General features: G+C 51.3%; 1 protein-coding gene across 1 annotated transcript in view; it reads right to left on the reverse strand.

The window, feature by feature from the left end:
- The window catches only part of Chst8 (carbohydrate sulfotransferase 8), a 139,805-nt gene extending 126,894 nt beyond the window's left edge, over nucleotides 1-12,911 (reverse strand). Inside the window, exon 1 of the mRNA XM_021168549.1 lies at nucleotides 12,545-12,911. The gene's annotated coding sequence lies outside the window, so the exon portion shown is untranslated. The remainder of the gene's footprint in view (nucleotides 1-12,544) is intronic.
- Between the last annotated feature and the right edge of the window lie 3,359 nt (nucleotides 12,912-16,270).

Genomic DNA, 16,270 nt, shown 5'->3' on the forward strand with positions numbered 1-16,270 from the left:
TCCTCACTCTTTCTCTCTCTCCCTCCCCCTCCCTCCCTTCCTTCCTTCCTTCCTTCCTTCTTTCCTTCCTTCTTTCCTTCCTTCCTTCCTTCCTTCCTTCCTTCCTTCCTTCCTTCCTTCCTTCCTTCATCCCCCTCCTCTCCTAACCCCTCTCCCTCCCCATTCTGTTCTTTCTCTTCCAGGCTGGCATCAGACTAGCAATCCTCCTGCCTCAGCATCTCAAATGCTAGGATTGCTGGCTTGTTCCAACATACCTGATAACCTTTGATTTCTTTCAGGGAACCTTTGGAGCCATGGAGCTGTCTAAGAGGGACACCTTTCAGCCCTCCCCGGGAGACTGTTCTGAGCTCCCACAACCCTGCCTGAGGGGCTGTGTGGCCAGGAGTGGTTGTGCCCAGGAGACCATTTCCAAAGCAATCCTTCAGAACACTGGAGGCCCCTCCCCCAGAGTTTGTCATGTGTCTGGAAGTGGCTTCTGGAGACAAAGGCTCCCAGCACACACACACACCAGGATCTGGATTGGCGAGACATGAAATACTGAGTGAAGTATGGGGCTTAAGTCCTCAGATTGTTTATGAGTCCGAAGCAGGGTCGATTTAGGTGGTTTTTGATAAACACTTCATACTCTACATCCTAAGAGAGGCAGAATACTTGTCAAGCACACATCTTTATGAGCTGTCCGCCTATAAAACTCGCACGGAAGGTCCGTGCTTAATGCTGGTCTGGCAGTAAATTGGCGCGTCGTGCCGGTCGGCAGCATCAAATTAGCATCGACCCGTAAAAACGTTACTGAATGATTCCTCAAACCTGCCAAGTCTTCAAATCAATTTCGCAAAAAATGTCAGGCTTTTTTTTTTAAGACGTTGATAAACCTTTCATATTAGTTATCACAGAAGAGCATAAACCTTTCTTATCTGCCTTCCAGCCAAAAAAAAAAAAAAAAAGGTGTTGTTTTCCTCAAACTGCTTTTAGCTCTTGCATCTTCACACCCCGCCTACACATTCCATAAACAATGTGTGTCGTGGAGTCATTTGTTGCCCTATTTTAAAGTGACTTGGATTTGGCTCCCACAGACCGTGCCCTCTGATCCCAAACCTTGGAGAGAGTTTCCACCAATACCAAGATGGAGTTCTCACTCTTTGCCTTGGAGGTAAGCAGTCCCAAGTTGGCTTCTTCCAGAAAACCTTCTAGAACTCTCTAATGAATCTTACCCACTTGCATCTCTTGGGCACCCAGTGTCTTTGCCCCTGTGAACTTGGCACTGCTGGTTCTCTAGGGTGGGCTCACTCCACATCCGGGAGGCATGGTCTCTGTCTTGAGGGTCAGCACAGCTGCCCTAGCTGGAATCCCTCTTTGTCAAACTTTAGACACCTTACCATTCTGTCCATGTTGCACCCGAGTTGCAAAAATGTGGTTTGTGTGTGTGTGTGTGTGTGTGTGTGTGTGTGTGTGTGTGTGCGCACGCGCGCCTGTGTGTGTTGGGGGGATGGTCTACTCCCTTCCCTAAGGATACCAGGGGCATGAAGCACAGCAGCATAGCATACTATTGCAAGGACTCTGACCCAGGGGTCTGACTTCCCAGCCACACACTGCTTTCCCAAAGACTTCTGTCAGATTGGAAGGAAGTTGACCAGACACAGTCAGAGGCAGAAGGTATTGTTATGGTCAAATGGTGGCAGGAATGGTTGAGATGGTTTATCAGACCCAAGCTTCCCCTTCTGCTTCTGCTCAGATGGAAAGCATGTCAGCTACGGAAAGCTGGTGTTGGAAGCGGAGTCTGTGACACAAGAAGGGGGTGCTGTCCCCGACCCCTTGACAGGGTTTCTTTGTGTAGCCCTGGATGTGCTAGAACTCACTGCATAAAGCAGGCTGACATTGAACTCACAGAAATCCTCCTGTCTCTGCTTCTGACTACTGGGATTAAAGGCTAGATATGCTGCTTTTGACAGGGCAGGGGGACTTCTAGACAGCTGCAAAGGGACCCAACAGCAGGTGCCCGGTCAAGGATGAGGATGAAGGCACCTAAGGGATGGAGCCAATCACATGCTAGACAAGTGCTCTACCACTGAGCCTCACCCCCTCCACCACTGCTAGATTCTAGGCTAGGGAAATTACCTCCTACCTGGACTGCTGGGCTATATTCCCAGACTTTTTCTTTCAAGGTGGGGCTTTGTTAAGTTCCCTGTACTGGCTTTGAACACACTCTATAGCCCAAGAAGGCCATGAATTTGTGATTCCTCCTGCCCCAGATTTTGGAATGGCTGGGATTACAGGCCCACGCATCAGGCCCAGTTAAGAGATGATACTCTTCAATGGCTGGTGCTTAGAGCATTGGGTAGCATGGGTGCTGCTCATCACAGCTGGTTTTGGAGAAGCAAGGCCATCGAAGGAAACAAATTCCCAGCACAGGATGTCCCCTGGGAACTGAGAACCAACCCACCTTCTGGAGTCCTTATGACAGCTCAGTTTACTAAATACCTGTTGAGTCAGTTTGGGTAGGAGGAGCTAAGAGGACCAAGAGTCATGGTATCTGTCCCCAGCCTCACACAGAGATATGTCAGTCTACTTCATCTCCTTCCTTCTAGACAAGCAGATCCGAACGAAGTTCCCCAGAAAGGAATCGTACACACCTAGAGACATTTAAGAATCCTATCATCCGGGGGTGGAAGGGAATTTCAAGATTTGTTAAAGAATATTTTCAGAAGCTATATTAGTCATCTGAGGAATCAAATTAAAACCAGTGCGATGCTTCTACATAGTCACAGGATGGTTAAAATGGCAAAAGCCAACCACACAGCGTTGGAAGGGATGCTGCGGGACCGGAACCTCACACATAACTGTTGAGGAGATTAAAGCAGTGCAAACCCACCTCTCACGCGTGTGCACACACAGGGTTTCGATAGGTAGCTTGAGCTGGGCTTGAGTTCATGATCCTCTAGCCTTACCTTCCCGAGCATGGGGATTACAGGTGGCCACGTCCATGCTTGGGTGAACAAGCACTTCATAAACATGCCTGAAGTTCCTATAAAAGATGCGTTCCCCTAACCTAGAAACTAAGTTCATGTTCCTCTGAAATGTTACATCTACCCAAGAAACACATGCAAACTGTCTGCAATGTGTTTTGTAATGGCCAAAATATCCGAACAACCTAAATGTCAGTCAACAGGAGCATGACTGCGCAATGGAATGGTACCAGTCAGCCCCTTGTTTTGCCATAACAAAACAGATGAGGCGATCCATTTGTAAATAGAAATAGAGGTTTTAGCTTGTGGCTCTAGAGTTTCTGGTACATGATCAGCCCGTCCCACTGCTTTGGGATTCTGGTGAGGGTGCCAAATGATAACGCAGAGCGCCAAGAAGCATGGAGCCAAGAAGCAGCAAGACAGAAGACAGTATGATCCCACAGTCCCTTTTGGGCATGCAATCCCAGAGATCTCCCATAATATCCCATCTCTTATTGGCTTATAATACTTCCCAAAGTATCCCTTTATACAAAGCCTTCCACACGCAGGCCTCTAACGGACACTCCTCGAACCATGGTGGGGGCCCTAAGAGAATAACCAGAATGGAAAGACAACGGTGTCTCCCAATGCAGACGAACCGCTGAAGCACTGGGATGCTGACCCAGTCATGCACGTACACCCACTACAACTCCACGTTACCAAGTTTAAAAGCAACCCTGTGCCATTGGTTACATGTGGTGAAAGAGAAGTGACCAGAATAGGAAGGGAACCTCAGAGGGGAACTCTGAGCTGTGTGTAGCCACATGGATTCCTGCTCTGGTGCTGGGGACACAAGGCCCACCCAGCTCACGACTGTTGCTGTGTTGCTCATATATGACCCACTTAGTTTTGTGTTTGCTTGCTGTAATTGGAACAAATATAATGCAGTTGTGAAACATCACTATATCACCGGGAAACTGTTTTTATTTTATTTTTATTTTTAAATTTTCTTTCAAAAAAATGTAAACTTTTTAAAACAAAATATTTGGGATGAAAAGATAGTTCAGCAGTTAAGAGTGCTTGCTGATGCTCCAGAAGATTCAAATTTGGTTCCCAGCACCCACACAGGCATCTCACAACTGCCTATACTGGCATCCCGGGGAATCTGTGATGCCTTTTAGTTTCCTTGGGCATCTACACACACATGGTATACTTCATATCTATACACACACACATACACACACACACATACACACTGCATGCACAAAGACTTTCACATGCATGTACATATGCACACATGTTCTCACACACACACATGTATGTACATACATGCTGCATGCACACACCCTTTCACATACATGCATACACATTCTCATACATGTACATGCATGCACACGTGTATAAGCAATGCATGCACATATGTACACACATTCACACATATGCATGCACACATATTCTCACACATATTCTTTCTCCTCTCTCCCTCTCCCTCCCCCCCCCATACACACAATACAAATAATTCCTTTAAAAGAAAGACTTAAGGTGACGCTGGCAGAGGAGCTACATGCTCAGCTTCACGTCTTTTTCATACTGTCAGTTTATATCCCTGACCAAGGTTTTAGGCTAAGAGACCAAACACAAGGACAATATAACAATAACATCAGCAGCTGTCTGTCATTTGCCAAAAACTGCTAGATTCACCTGCCTTAGGAGGTGGGGCCTATCATTGTCTTTTTATAGATAAAGAAACCAAGTCCTAGCCCACAATGACTAAGGAACAAAGCTGAGATTTAAACCAGACAGTTTGACTCTGGGTACCAGCTTTAGTTACCAGCCCAGAGGTGGCCCCCTGGTGTGAACTGAGGGGTATATGTGGTTGCCATGGCTGTCGGTTGACATTTTAATTCATGGAAGAGGAAATGGAGAAGAGTTAAATAATAGGCATAGACGGTGCTTTCACAGGATGAATGGTCATGAAATTAGATTTGCAGATGAAGCCAAACCTCATGAGGCCCCAAATCTAAGCAGAAAACAGCAGCATGGACCCAAGCAGGAGAAACTCAATTTACTACGCATGCTACGGCGGCAATCCACACTAAATGGCTTTCTGAAGATGAATGTGTACGAGTGACCACCATTCGGGATAGCTGAGGTAGCATCAGCCCGGACAGCAGACAGCCTCTGCTGAAAGGATTTACGGACAAGAGAAGACCATGGGGACCATCACATGTCCAGGCGGGACCCAGATGTATATGGGAGGAAAGGCAGGAAAATATTCTCAGAAAAGGGAGAATCGTCTAGCAGTGGGCAGACATATCCAGAGAAACCCAGAACGCTGGCTCCAGCAAGCTTGAGGTCAACCATTCCCTCATTGTCTCAAGCAGTATGGCAATCTGCCTGGATCCAATGTCAAACTCAAGCAGGGCCGTGAGTGTCTGCTTTAGACACTGAAAGGCTCCAGTAATGTACCCACTGACTTCACAGTGAGCTGGGCTCACCCAGTGAATAGGTAAACCATCAACTGGGGACCCAACCAGTGTAAACAGGGTACCTTGCTCAACCTGTGCAAAAAGACTACCTGCTACACATACTGGTTTCCAATGATGTAGAAAGATTGTACTGCCCATGTGACTCAACCACTCAAGACCTGGGAGACAAAGGCTGACAGGTCAGGCTGTGGTCAGAAGGAAAGTCTGGGCCTGGGCAGAACCTAGTCCATTGAAGCTAGAGAGTTTGAGCTCTCTGAGCCATGTTCAAAGGTCCTAGAGAATAAGACACAGACTAAATGGAAGGTTCCAGTACTAACTCCCAAGCCTCAAGCAGGCTCCACAGACCACATGTACCACACGCTGGCTCCACAAGATAGGCAGACTGTCTACAGCAAACACTAATTCAGCCAGTGGAGACAGACTCTATGTATTAGGCATGAGCTCAGCTCGTGTAGATAGACTGTACCACACACTGACTCCATTAGTATAGACAGACTGAAAGCTTAGGTCTCCGGGCCTGACAGCCAGTAATCACTTGTGGTTATTCCACGTCTAGCCCTGCATGGCTGACACAGCAGAAAAGAACAACATTCTCACCTGCTCTTTGGCCTGAGTATGCTGGCCCAGCTTCCCCAAGGCTAGATATGAAGCCCCACACGTAGAAGGATCTTGGCCAGTATCTGCTGGACGCTGGGATGCTCCCTTCAAGTACTGCCTCCTTCCCTTACCCCACCTGTAATACAGGAAGCACACCCTGCAGCCCAACAAGTCTGGAGGAAGGCCTTGATACTCACAAGACTGGGCAGATGAATCTTGTCCAGACAAATGAGTCAGCCCCCGTCCCCCCAAAGAGACAGCTTCAAAGATGGGTATGATTTGTCTGTAAGGCATGAGTCAATATGTGCCTGGAGTAGAGAACATTCTCAGAGGGGCTCTGCTGTGTCAACCTCCCCACTGAGGGATATCTGAGCATGCCCAGTGGTCCATACATAGCTAGTAGTCACAGCAAAAGAAGGCCAGGCCAGCCTGAAGAGAAAGTCTGAGCAAGCTGCAGACAGCCACGGGGGACTCACTACCAGAGAGAGTGGAGAAGAACAGCCCACCCTCAGGCAGAGAGCCTCAGATAGACCAAGGGCTACAAGCATAAAACCGTACCGCCTAGAACCTCTCCTTGCCCGCCATCGCTCTCATCCCCAAGGCTGGCCGAGCTTGGAAGCAGCTGGCTCTGGCCCAGGCAGAGTGAGGACAAGGTGACAGCGACCTGGGCTGTTGCCTGCAGCTCGGCAGCCGCTCAGCTCAGGGCCCGCAGCCAGCAGCATGGGTACACCAGGAAGTAGGGTGACTCACAGTCCTGCTCTCCCCCACCCCAGCTTTGGAAGATGATGACAGAGCCTGGGGGACAGGGATGCTGTCTGTGGGGAAGCCAGGTCCCCGAGCAGCAGACAGCCTGAGGAGATGCAGACATCAGAGGGAGTGGGGGAGCTCTGAGCCTTGGGCAGAGCCTCTCAAAGGGATGGAAGCTGGAACCCTGTGGTAGGAGGGAAAGAAGACAGGGACATGAGGAAGAGTTCTTTCTGGGGCAAATGTCAGCCAATTATCAGGTTAGATCAACCACGAGATGGGTGGAGAAATGACTAGGGGACTAGGAGGCTAAGTGACGTAAACACAGGCAGGGGCAGCATGCTGGGGGCAACCAACTCCAGAAGAAGGTAAGCATCAGAGTCCAGCAAGTGGCCAGCACACAGGGCATAGCTGACTGGTGGCAGAAGCCTTGTGCCATTCCCCTGGAGGAAGGAAGGCAGCTCCCCAGTGAGTCTAGTTTAGCAGAGAGGTATCAGTTACAGATCAGCTATCTGCTGGGTCCTCACCCGGGAGCCCTGGCAAGGCTGATTACTCATAAGGGCCTACTATGTGCTGTGGCTTTTTATGACCACAGAGAATAAGGTGGTGAAAGTACTCAGGCTTTGACGACTGTGTTTATTGTTTTTGTTGTTGTTGTTGTTGTTTTCAACTTGACAGAAGCTAGAGTCATTTGGGAAGAGGAAGCCTTAGTTGAAAAGATGTCCCCACTAGACTGGCCTACGGGTATGTCTGTAGGGGCATTTTCTAGATTAATGATTGGCATGGAAGGGCCCAGGGGCAGGTGGTCTTAGGAGGTCTAAGAAATGCAGCTGACTATGAGCCAAGAAGGCAAGTCCCTAAGCAGAGGTCTTCCGCTGTCTTTACGTCTGTTCCTGCCTCCAGATTCCTGCTTGAGCTCCTGCCCTGACTTCTCTCCGTGGTGGGCTGTGACATGCATACATACACTGAAATCTACCCTTTCCACTCATAGCTGCTTTTAGTCTTGATGGTTTTTGTTTGTTTGTTTGCTTGTTTGTTTTTGTTTTGAACAGGGCTTCTCTGTGTAGTCCTGGCTGTCCTGGAACTCACTCTGTAGACCAGGCTGGCCTCGAACTCACAGAGGCCTGCCTGTCTCTGCCTCTCGAGTACTGGGACTAAAGGTGTGCAACACAATCACCTGACTAGTTTCAGTGGCTTATCACAGCAGCAGAGAACCCAACTGATCAATATGGTGGGAAGGAGATGGGTTGGGGGAGTGTTGCAGAGACCTGGTGACATCTCAGCCATCAGACCACCAGTCCTGGAATGGACCAGAGCTCAGGACCCCAGGGGATCACAGTCTCAGTGAACAAAGGGTCCTCCCTATCGTCCCACAGGCCTCATCTCAACAATCTCACCATGTCCCCTCCCAAGCCAATTCCTCTGGCGCTGTGGCTCTGACCCTGGAGGCTCACTGTAGCTCCCTTCTCACAGGCCTCCCCAACCCACAGCAGTTAGGTGAAGGAAGTCCTAACTCCTAACACACTCGGTCTTGAAGGCACCACATTGCCAGGTCTCCAGCCACCGCTGGTCTCCTTCATTTTACCAGTGTCAAGTGCAGAGGTCTTCTCACAACTGGTGGCCAGAACTTCCTCCTATGTCCCTTCAGCAGGGACCCTTTTGCAGGCTACTGGCTATGTCTACTCTTCTCATTTCTCTGGCATCCCTTCCAACTCTCCTGGAACCATCTCCTGGTACCAACCATCTGAGCAGGAGAGGCATTTATTTCCTAACCCCACCCACCCCCAGGCTCCCAGTCTAAGACAGCTGCTCTCCCTCTCTTGCAGGGCTCATAACAACCTAGATACTTATGCTAGGGTCACAACTCAGTGGTAGAGCACTTGCTTAGCACACACGGGGTCCACTGCAGTAAGAAAACAACCTGGGCACCCCTTCTCAAGCCTCGACTCCCATGGGCATCAGTTCTTTCTAATAATGCCTTTGCCTGGCATAGACTGGAGCGATGAATGACAGAGAAGTCTCTGTCCCACAAGGGCAGGGACTGTACCCCCTCTCCTCACCTTGTCTTCAGGGCCTGGCACAGTGACAGACATCTCATACATACTCAGTCAACACTCACTGGGGGCTGAATGAAGGAGACAGTCAAGAGGGCCGCCCCTGGGAGTGTGAGACAAGAGTCATTTGACTCCACATTTCAGTGATGACAATTGTAGTGTAGCTCAGATAAATGCCATTCACCAGAACGAGCTGGGTTTGGCAGGAGACGGATACCATACCCTCACTGTCACCAGACAACACCCCCTGCCCAGCACCAACTCTCCAAAAGTAGGGTCTTCTAGGTAGGGAATAAGAATGCAAGCCCCAGGCTGCATTTCCTCATCAGCCTGGGAAGGCAGCTGTGTTGACACCCCCAGGTCCCCGTCGGAAATCTGGTCCTCTATGATGCCCTGAAAGGTAGTTCTGAGGGTAGGCCCAGGGCTGTCTACTGCTACACAGCCTTCCCCAGATTCCCCAACAGCGTTAAGTGCTCTTCTGAATTCCTAGCCACCCTCGATCAAGTCCCAGCGAGTCTGTCTACAAGCCGAGATCACAAATGACAGGTAGTTTCGCAGAGGGCAAAAGTCACAACGTCTTTACACTACCGATTTGTAAGTCACATCCTCTGCCACAGTGATTTACTGACCAGAGGGTCACTTACCCTTCAGCCAATAAGAAATGAGCTGACGTCTCCAGTATCATCTGCCACCTGAGCTCAGGCAGCTGTCCCCAGGTTACCTGAGCCAGTGAGTCTCCTCTATTTGGGGGCAGCTTTTTCCTTGGGAGGAAAAGACGCAGCTGCTCTCAAGCCAGACACGTCTAGAAATCAGCTCCAAGGGCAAAGCACCCAGGATCCTCTGGTCACCACCGTGTCCCAGGGAAGCTGCCCACCTCCAGCAAGCGTCCTGACACTGAGGCCACATATGCACACAGGCAACACCTTTACTCATCTGTTTTATTTTTGGCCATTCCCTCTGCAGAGCCTTCCTGACCTCCTCCGGCCAGCATTATATAAACCTCCTTTTAGAAGACTCATTTCCTTCTGATTAACACAGAGGCTGGGCCATGGTTCCCTATGTTTACTGACTATAATTTGTTCTGCTCTATGGGCAAACCAGAGAGTTGGGAATACGTGGGCACTGAAATGGGTATCTGACTCCAGGTGAGCGGCAGACAAGAAAGTCGGATGGCAACCACACCTTCTCTGCCCCCATCAGCCCTCCAGGGGCCACAGCGGCATTCTCCCACCACAAACACCAACACAACAGCCATCACAGCTCTGAGCACGAACTTCTCTTCTATCGGCAAAACCACAAAGAGCAATGGCTGGAGCGAACTCGAGGCAAGTACAGAGAAGCAGCCAGCCCCATATTTCCAATCAGAGACATCTGATGTTGCCCCTTGTAAGTGAATGGAAGGTAAATTTTGAGATGAACCTGCCAAACATGCTTGCCCAACAACCATGGGGCTAGGGGTGGGGGGTTAGGGGTGGGGGGGGGATAGTTAACTGAACTTTCCCAGACTTATTAGCTTACATAAACAGAGATTTGAATAAATGTTTAAAAAATGAAATTCCCTTGGTACTCTGTAATCAGTAAATGTTCATTATGGAAACACAGCAAATATGCATAAAATTTCCCAAGCGATATTCCAGCTACAAGATAGAAAAGGCATCTCAAACAGAAAACATCCTGGGTCAAACAAGCCAGCTCTTCTCTCCTGGCTGGAGCCGGAGAAAAATAGATTTCATTTTGCCCACTCAGGGAATTTATAAATGAGCACACACACCCCCCATCCGTAGCTGATTGATGTCTTTCTATAAATAATTAATCATTGACCTTGCTTTGAGAAAGCCTTGACTTTTTAAATTTGGGGGTCTTAAAAAAAATCAATAGCCGGGGACCATAATTCACTCCCACAAAGTCAGATTCCTGGTAAATAAATAAATAAGTTGTACCATGCATGTGTCCCAAGTGACTCCACCAAACGATGGGATGGGGTCAGACTTTGAGGTTTTCTGCGTTCAAATGTGATTGCGTTATTGATCAAGCCGTTTTGATTCAGTCTTTCCAGGGTCTGAATGGCACCTCTGCTGTGTGTCACTTCTCGGAGACCAATTTGCCGGAGCTTCCAGAATGTTTCCATTCTCCTCAAGACCCCCCCCCCCCGTCTGCCTGTGGGTGGTGGGATGGCTTGATTAAGAGAGAATAGGTAAAATGGTGCACACCTGTAATCCTGCCTTCCGCAGCTGAGGTCAGGCCAACTTGAGTGAGACCCTGACTAAAAGAATAGAAAGCTCTCCTATGAGAGCCACCGTCCCTCCCTCATTCTTTCCAGCATCGCTTTTGGGACAGGGACAGATCAGGAGGTGCTGTGGTGGTAGGTAATTTTTAAGGAGAGTTCTTCAGGGCAAAGGTTGTTCCGTACTAGGGTGGGACTGAAGACAAGGCTTCCTACCTACCAGGAAACGGTCAAGGTGAACCCAAAGAAAGTAGGCTTGGTGGCAGAAGCTCAAGCCTGTGAGTGTGGAGGAAGGTGCGGAAAGAGTTAACCTGCCTTTTACCCCTTTACCCACCCCTGCCATCTGGAGCTACATCCTTGCCCCGAACTGAGTCTCCCACTTGGCCTGCTGCCTGGCTACATCCATAGATACAGAGAGCCCCAGAAGCCTGTTCCCCTTAGAACCAATCACGCTTAGGGTCCTGTTGGGAGGCGGCTTAGAGATGCATCTCCGGTGATGCCGAAATGGCTGCAGGACAGACTGTTCCAAGATCCGACCGGTATGCCCGAAATCCAGGGCACAGTTCCCCGACTGTTACAGCCCCAGGTGAGGGCCGAAGGGCCCAGAGACAAGATATACAACTAAAGTTAGGGTCTGGAGTACTGCGCGGGAAATAGAGAGAGGTCACTTGATGCCCAAGCGCTACCTCTGACCCTGCCCAAACCAGAGAACGCACATTCTCCTGGCCAGGCCATAGTATGAGCAAAACAGCCCCACGCAGCAGCTGAAGTTGCAACTGCCGCTAGCTAGAGCTGAGCTCGGTCCCGCCGTAAAGCAGATAATTTCACCGTCCCCTACACCCAGCCGCCTGAGGCTCCGACTCCCGCACTCGCGGACACACGCATACACACACCTCCTTGCGATCGCTGACGCACGCACACTCGCCGGGAGCACAAAACAGGCCGGGGCCCTAGAGAGTTGAGGGGTGGAGATGCGCGCGATGGAGCTCAGGGACACCTTACGTCTCCTGGTAGGGAGCCAAGGTCGCTTGTAACTTCCCCTTTCGCCCTACGCGCCCCAACTGGCCTCTAAGTCCCAGTTCCAAGCGCACACCAAAGCCTTGGCGCTCTGGACGCTCCAGCCCGGCCCTGGAGCACTCGTCGCTCAGCGCCCAAAGCAGCTTACAACGCACCCAGCATCCAGGGTTAAGAAGAGGAGCGAAGGGTCCTGGAGGCGACCCTAGGAGAGACAGGCAGTTCCCAGGCGCGGAGAAAACCAAGAATCCAAAGTCTAATTAAAGTTCCCACTCACGGGGGCTGGTCCCCAAAGTATCCCCAGACCCAAGCACCGCATGCCCCGACAGCACCTGCAGCTTAGGACTCTGATCCATGTCTAGTGGCGGGGTTTGCGCTCAGAACGGTCCTGGCTTCACCCTGGGATTTCCAGGGACAACCCTTCGGGTGAACTATCAGCATAGAGAGGGAACAGGGGTGGTGTGGGGCACAGCCACTTACCTGGCACAGCCAGCGCTCTCCAGGCCACGGGTTCCTCCAGTCCGGCGCGGTTCTCGGCGACGGGAGAATCTTCCTTCCCGAGCTCTTGGAAAGCAAGAAGGATCTCCGCCCCAGTTCGGGCCAGGCTGCGTCTTTTTCCCGGTTGTAGTCCAAGGTGCGGGGAGTGGGCGATCGGCGTAGAGTCGGCGACCGGAGCGCGCGGGAGAGGTTGCGGCGGCGTGCTCCTATTGGATCTTCTACACCGGGTGCGTCCCCCTGTCTCTGCCGCCACCGCCGGGTCCTGTCTCTTCCCCGCGGTGCCACCGGATCCGGCTCACGCGCCGGGAAGGCTCCCAGCGAAGTGCGAGCGAAGCCTCCGGCAAGGCTGGAAATAGCGCCGCGCCCGCCCGGCGCCCCGCCCCCAGCCCGGGCCCCGCCCCACGGTGGAAAGAGGCGATCCCGGTGGCAGGGCAGAGATGGGGGAAATCTCTTCCCCGATCGCTCAGCCCTCTCGGGAGCTCACGGGCGCCACGCCCACGCGCGCTCTGCGGCTTCAGCGGCTCCACTGGCCGCGCGCTCCGTAGGAGCTGCTGCTGGGCGCGGTCGGGAGGCAGCGGGGGGTGGGGCGGTATTGGCGCGGGCTGCGCCCAGCTCGGGGATCCCCGAGTGCTGGACTCTAGACTGCCGCTTGACTCCACTCCGCAGCTTCTTGGCTGCCACTGCCCCAGTGGCGACACTGAGTAACCCTGCGCTGACCTAGGGAAAAAGAGAAGGCGCTAGCAAGCAGGGTCTTAGACCCAAAGCTGAGCGGCCGCGGGGGCTTGCAAAGGGATTGGTGCGCAGAAAAATTCAGGTAGGTTCCCAGACTATAGTCCGCGTGGAATTTGGACAAGGCCTGTCTCTTGTTGGCACTCAGCACTAAATTTCTGGGTCTCAGTTAACCACAAGTGCCCAGTGAGCCGGATTCTCACTTAAGAACTTCATCCTTAAGCGTCGGTCTGGCACCGGCTTGAGGGATGAAGCAAGCAACCTCTCCCCTCCCTCCAAACCCAGAATAAATGAGTGGGGAAGCCTCTGACCCACAGCCACACAGTTCAAGTGTAGAACCGGGATTCGGTTCCAGGGCTGTGGATTCAAATCTTGATTATTTTCCAGAGAAGAGAAGCCCCGACCTGCAGGGGGCAATCAGACACTAGAAGGGAAGGCTGGGTGCGCGTCTAGCATTCTCAGCGGTGCCAACCAGTTAAACAAGCCTGGTCTTGAAGGGACATACAGAATAAAATTAAACAAACAAACAAAAAACAAAAAACCAACTGAAAAGAAGCTTGCAGTAATACAGAGCGGTGGCTGTGGCCTCTCCCCTCCCTGAGTGGCCTGGTTGGTTGACCTAACTCCATCCCAGATGGGTGATGAAGCTAAAGACTGAGGTGGATCTGTGGCCTTTGAGTGACCAGATAAGGGTGTGGCAGCCCTGATAAGGAACAGAGCTACTAACACCAGAGATGTGGAGGGCAAGGGAGCCTCTAACACTAGCAAGCTTGAAAGGCCTGAGTGGCCGTGGGGCTTCTTTAATGACTGCTGTGAACTCAGAGTATCCAAGGATCCTCTTCAGGGCAGGGTGAGATGGCAGCCAAGCATATGGTGGCCTTCCTTCCATTGTTTTTGTTTTGTTACTGTTTTTGAGATAGGTTCTCTGTGTGTAGCCCAGGCTGAGCATGAACACATGATCTTCCTTTCTCAGCCTCCAAGCGCTGGGGTTACAGGCATGTAACACAGCACCCAGCTACCTTTTATCCCTTTTTAGTTTTGCAACAATGAAGTATGTGCTACAGAGATGCCACTAAGGTGCTACTGTCAACAAATCTGGGTGTGGATGGGGGTGGGGTGGGGGGTGGAGCTGGGGTTGACCCAGGTATCCCGGTTTCAAAGTGGAATGCCAGAGAGCTCAAGATGGTCTGAGGCTCTGGCTGTGCTGTGACCTCTACAACTCCTCTGGCTGTACAAGCTACTCATGGGAAGGAAGGTGCGAGTATATGTCCCCTTAGTCAAGTTCAGTTGAACGTAATGGATTTGAGGGATGGGAGTGGAGAGTCGGGAGGATTGGGGCAGTAAAAGCCCCAAGCTATAGCCAAACACTGTCAGAGCAGAGTAGAAAAGATAGAAACAAAGAAGGAGATGGGTAAAAAGTTACCTGCCTTCCAGCCAGCTGGTCCCCGGGCCTTTGTGGTTCCTCCACCTCCAAAGGGCCACACCACCCAGAGTCCTGGCCGCAGCTTCACTGAGCAGTTCCCAGTGTGGTCCACATCTGCAGCTAGGCCTGAGCTATTACAGGGATTTGGTCTCAGAAGCCTGATGGTCAAGAGAACCTCTTCAGCGGTGTGCACCCTTTGGAGGGTAAGTACACACACACACACACACACACACACATGCCTATTCATGTCGACCCTCATGCACATGTTTGCACACACATGTTTGCATAGTGGGGCGATGATGGGAACCTCCATCCTCAGCCCAGTGTCTTTGGACAGCAAGTGCCTTCATAGAACAAGTTTATACAGCTTTATTCCCTAGAGCCAGTCCACACAGGCTTCCCTATGACTGGAAAGCACAGTTGGTCAGTCCAGCCATGGTAGCTGCCCTGTATGTGGCAATCCTCCTGGGCAGGGTGGTTTTTCCATTAGCTTCTCCAACTGTACTTATTAGCACTTATTTGCATCTAATATCCAGGCAGACACCAAGAGGAATCAACAATGCTCTATGCCTTTGACACTCCCCGAATTTTTGGCTTTTTTTCCTCACCCCTAGTTCCTTCTTATTTGCAGAGGCCCTGGGAGGAAATCCCCAGAGGAGACCTGGGGCCCCTGGCAGGAACAAGCATGAGTTTTCCTCTGGAGATTTGCTAAGGGCTGCAGTGCCCTTTTTTGAAAGTCAGGCTCAGCCTCTGCAGCGAGGGAGGTGGAGACACACTGCAAAGCCCAGGCATGAAGCTCTGTGCGCGCTTGCGGGTTTTGATATGTGTGTCTCCACCAAAAGATTTGTGGCAAACACATCTCTTTGCATCCCAACTAAGGTACAAAGCCACTTTCATTGGATGGCCTGGTGAGTTCACAGTCTCAGCTCCCAGAGCTGCTGTGGAGAGGTCCAGAGCCTCGCAAAGAGAGGGAGGAGGGGGAGGGCCTTTACCTATGGGCAAACTCCTTGCTCCAGTTCTGGGTTGACATCTTGCTTCCCACAGCTACCCTGTCTGCCAGTGGGGAGTCCTGTCTTCCTTTGCCTAGAACTGAAGGTGATAAAGCTAGGAGGCCAGAACTGATAAGTCTCACTGTGTTTATAAATTCATAGGTAAAACTGAGTGTTGAGTCCTAAATTCTATGCCGTGAGAAGAAAAGGGGCAAGTGCTAGGGATATGGCTCAGTGGTAGAGTCCCTGCCTGGAATCCCTCAGTGAGGGGCTGAGGGCGTGGCTCAGTGGTAGAGCCCCTGCCTAGAATCCTCCAGTGAGGGGCTGGAGGTGTGGCTCAGTGGTAAAGCCCCTGCCTAGAATCCTCCAGTGAGGGGCTGGAGGTGTGGCTCAGTGGTAGAGCCCTTGCCTAGAATCCCTCAGTGAGGGGATGGGGGCATGGCTCAGTGTTAGAGCCCCTGCCTAGAATTCCCCAGTAAGGAGCTCGGGGTGTGGCTTAGTAGCAGAGCACCCCAGTGAGAGAAAGGTTTGGCTCAGCAGTCTAGTGCTTCTAGAATTTATCAGTGA

Source organism: Mus caroli, chromosome 7, assembly GCF_900094665.2.
Source record: "Mus caroli chromosome 7, CAROLI_EIJ_v1.1, whole genome shotgun sequence".
NCBI lineage: Eukaryota > Metazoa > Chordata > Mammalia > Rodentia > Muridae > Mus > Mus caroli.